At 51.2% G+C, this 4186-nt stretch overlaps 1 long non-coding RNA gene across 1 annotated transcript; it reads left to right on the forward strand.

Moving 5' to 3' along the window:
• Positions 1-434: 434 nt before the first annotated feature.
• LOC121351850 lies at positions 435-3143 on the forward strand. The gene is made up of 3 exons (XR_005954850.1): positions 435-526; positions 1444-1605; positions 3009-3143. It is a non-coding gene; the product is annotated as an uncharacterized LOC121351850 (long non-coding RNA).
• The last annotated feature ends 1043 nt before the right edge of the window (positions 3144-4186 follow it).

The raw sequence follows: 4186 nt of genomic DNA on the forward strand, positions 1-4186 counted from the left end.
CTCAGGTGAGCAGGGAGGGGCTCAGGTAGGTGCAGGTGAGGTGGGGAGGGGGCTCAGTGAGCAGGGATGTGCTCAGCTCGCACCTGCGCCGGGAGGGGGCTGCTGCACGGGCTCACCTGCGCAGGTGCATGGGCCGTGGTGTTCGGCACTGAGCTGGGAGCAGGTGAGCGGGCAGGGGCTCAGGTGGGCTCAGGTGGGCAGGGAGGGGCTCAGGTGAGGTGGGGAAGGGGCTCAGGTGAGGTGGGGAGGGGCTCAGGTGAGCACAGGTGAGCTCAGGTGAGCTCAGGTGAGGTGGGGAAGGGGCTCAGGTGAGCACAGGTGAGCTCAGGTGGGCTCAGGTGAGTGGGGAGGGGCTCAGGTGAGCAGGGAGGGGCTCAGGTGAGCTGGGTAAGGGGCTAAGGTGAGCAGGGAGGGGCTCAGGTGAGCAGGGAGGGGCTCAGCTCGCACCTGCGCCAGGAGGGGCTGCTGCACGGGCTCACCTGCGCCGGGGCCAAGGCCGTGGTGTTCGGCACTGAGCTGGGAGCAGGTGAGAGCTGCTGGGCTCAGGTGGGCAGGGAGGGACTCAGGTGAGCAGGGAGGGGCTCAGGTGAGCGGGGAGGGGCTCAGGTAAGGTGGGGAAGGGGCTCAGGTGAGGTGGGGAGGGGCTCAGGTGAGCACAGGTGAGCTCAGGTGGGCTCAGGTGAGTGGGGAAGGGGCTCAGGTGAGCACAGGTGAGCTCAGGTGGGCTCAAAGCTCCTCCAGGATGTCCCCACGGTCCATGGGAGGAGTTCCGGGATTCCAGAGCCAGGGAGGTTCCCCCGTCCCCACCAGTCCAAACCAGTCCCACCAGTCCGGTGGGGCCGATGTCCCAACCCCGAGACACCGGAGCCACCCGGGCCGGCACGGCGGGGAGGGGCCACCGAGGGACTGGTGAGAGCTGCTGGGCTCAGGTGAGGTGGGGAAGGGGCTCAGGTGAGCACAGGTGAGCTCAGGTGGGCTCAGGTGAGTGGGGAGGGGCTCAGGTGAGCAGGGAGGGGCTCAGGTGGGCTCAGGTGAGGTGGGGAGGGGCTCAGGTGGGCTCAGGTGGGCTCAGGTGAGTGGGGAGGGGGCTCAGGTGAGCTCAGGTGGGCTCAGGTGGGCTCAGGTGAGGTGGGGAAGGGGCTCAGGGGAGCTCAGGTGGGCAGGGTGGGGCCCTTTTAAAGGAATTTTCTCCGTTTTTCAGGGATTTTTTTCCCAATTTTTAAAGTGATTTTTTTCCCAATTTTTAAAGTGATTTTTTCAGGAATTTTTTCAGGATAATAAATCCATTTTTCCAGTGTGATTTTTTCCCCATTTTTAAGGAATTTCCTCCCATTTTTCAGGGAACTCCCCCCCATTTTTAAACTGATTTTTTTCCCAGACGACAGAAATATTTTTCCAGTATTTTTTTCCCATTTTTAAGGAATTTTCTCCCGTTTTTTCCAGCTCTTTCAGAGGTGAGCACTGCCCTGGGCCCGAGGCTGCAGAAATTCTCCTGGGGCTCCCCGGATTTGGGGCCCAGCCCAGAGGGGTCCCAGGCCCTGGAGCCCCTCCTGGAGAGAGCCCCCAAATCCCCCCCCGAGAACGGCCCCGGGAAGGGCCTGGATGGTAAAAATTTACACCAATTTTCCCTGATTTTCCCCTGATTTTTCCCTGATTTTTCCCCAATTTTTCCCAGATTTTTCCTTGATATTCCCCCAATTTTCCCTGATTTTCCCCTGATTTTTCCCTGATTTTTCCCCAATTTTTCCCAGATTTTTCCTTGATATTCCCCCAATTTTCCCTGATTTTCCCCTGATTTTTCCCCAGATTTTTCCTTGATATTCCCCCAATTTTCCCTGATTTTCCACTGATTTTACCCCTGATTTTTCCCCAATTTCCCCCTGATTTTCCCAGATTTTTCCCCCTAATTTTTCCCTCAATTTTCCCTGATTTTCCCCCAGTTCCCCCCAGATTTTCTCTTGATTTTCCCTTAATTTTCCCTGTTTTTTCCTGATTTCCCCCATTTTTCCCAATTTCCCCTGATTTTTCCCCCATTTTCCCCCCAATTTTCCCCAATTTCCCCCAAAATTTTCCCAGATTTTCCCACAATTTTTCCCACAATTTTTCCATGATTTTCCCCCCCTGAATTTTCCCCAATTTCCCTTATTTTCCCTTGGTTTTTCCCTGATTTTCCCACATTTTCCCATTTTTTCCCAATTCCCCCTGATTTTCCCCTAATTTTCTCTGATTTTCCCCCATTTTTCCCAATTTCCTCCCAATTTCCCCCCATTCCCCCCCTTAATTTTCCTGATTTTTCTGATTTCCCCCCTTTTCCCCTCATTTTCCCCAATTTCCCTCAATTTTGTACAATTTTCCCAGATTTTCCCCCAATTTTTCCCACATTTCCTCCCAATTTCCTCCTGATTTTCCCAATTTCCTTTGATTTTTCCCTGATTTTTCTTTAATTTCCCCAATTTTCCCCGATTTCCCCCCATTTTTCCCAATTCTTCCCTGACTTTCCCCTGATTTTCACCAATTTCTCCTGATTTTTCCCTGATTTTTCTTCAATTTTCTCCAATTTTTCCCTAATTTTTCCTCATTTCCCCTCATTTTCCCCAATTTCCCCGCGATTTTCCTCTATTTTCCCTGATATTCCCCAATTTTTCCCTGATTTTTCTGTAATTTTCCCCAATTTTCCCCAGATTTTTCCTCATTTTCCACTATTTCCCCTGATATTCCCCAATTTCTCCGATTTTTCCCCAATTTCTCCCACATTTCCCCCAATTTCCTCCTGATTTTTCCCAAAATTTCCCCTGATTTTTCAGTAATTTCCCCCATTTCCCCCAATTTCCTCCTGATTTTCCCCAAAATTTCCCCTGATTTGTCCCTGATTTTTCAGTAATTTTCCCCATTTCCCCCCATTTTTCCCAATTTCCCCCCGATTTTCCCCAGATTTTTGTTTAATTTTCTCCAATTTCCCCTGATTTTCCCCATTTTTCCCGATTTCCCGGGGTTTTGCCCCGTTCCAGACCGCCTGTTCTACATCTACACCTCGGGCACCACCGGCCTGCCCAAGGCGGCCATCGTGGTGCACAGCAGGTGAGGGCGGGGCCGGGGGCGGGGCCAGGGCTGGGTGTGGCCACGGGAGTGGTCAGTGAAGGGCGTGGTCATGGGTGGGCGTGGTCATGGATGGGTGTGGTCAGTGATGGGCGTGGTCGTGGATATCGCTGCCTTTGGTTATTTCGCCTTCCGGATGCGCCCCGATGACATCATCTACACCTGCCTGCCGCTCTACCACTCGGCAGGTGCTGCTTCCTCCTCCTCCTCCTCCTCCTCCTCCCCTTGCCTTCCTCTTCCTCTTTTTCCTACTCTTCTTCTTCCTCCTCCTCCTTCTCCCCTCTTCTTCCTCCTCCTCTTCCTCTTCCTCCTCCTCCTCCTCCTCCTCTTCCTCTTTTTCCTTCTCCTCCTCTTCCTCTCCCTCTACTCTTCTTCTTCCTCCTCCTCCCCCTCTTCCTCCACTTCCTCCTCTTCCTCCTCCTCTTCATCCTCCTCCTCCTCCTTCTCCCCTTGCCTTCCTCTTCCTCCTCCTCCTCTTCCTCTTCCTCTTTTTCCTTCTCCTCTCCCTCTACTCTTCTTCCTCCTCCTCCTCCTCCTCTTCCTCTTCTTCCTCTCCCTGTCTCCTTCTCATTCTTTGCCTTCTTCCACCCCAAACCCACCCCAAATATCCCAAATAATCCACCCCAAACCCATCCCGAATTTGCCCCAAATTCACCCCAAATTTATCCCAATTTCATCCTAATTTTATACCAAATTTACCTGAAATTTATCCCAAATTTACTCCAATGTTATCCTGTATTTATCCCAAATTTTTCCAGAATTTAGCCTGAATTTATTCAGAATTTATGCCAACTTTATCCCAATTTTATTCCAAATGGACCCCAAATTTTTCCTGAATTTACCCCAATTTTATCCCAAATTTTTCCCGATTCTTTCCCAAATTTATCCCAATTTTATCTGGAATTTTTCCCAACGTTCCAGGGAACATCCTGGGCGTGGGGCAGTGCCTGAATCTCCCCAAACCCACCCCAAATATCCCAAATTTGTCCTGAATTTATCCCAAATTTATCCCTAATTTTCCCAAATTTATCCCAATTTTATCCCAAATTTATCCCAAATTTTACCAATTTTTCCCCAAATTTTTCCCAAT

The sequence above is a fragment of the Pyrgilauda ruficollis genome, unplaced genomic scaffold (assembly GCF_017590135.1).
Source record: "Pyrgilauda ruficollis isolate IOZ18807 unplaced genomic scaffold, ASM1759013v1 scaffold1759, whole genome shotgun sequence".
NCBI classification, from domain to species: Eukaryota; Metazoa; Chordata; class Aves; order Passeriformes; family Passeridae; genus Pyrgilauda; species Pyrgilauda ruficollis.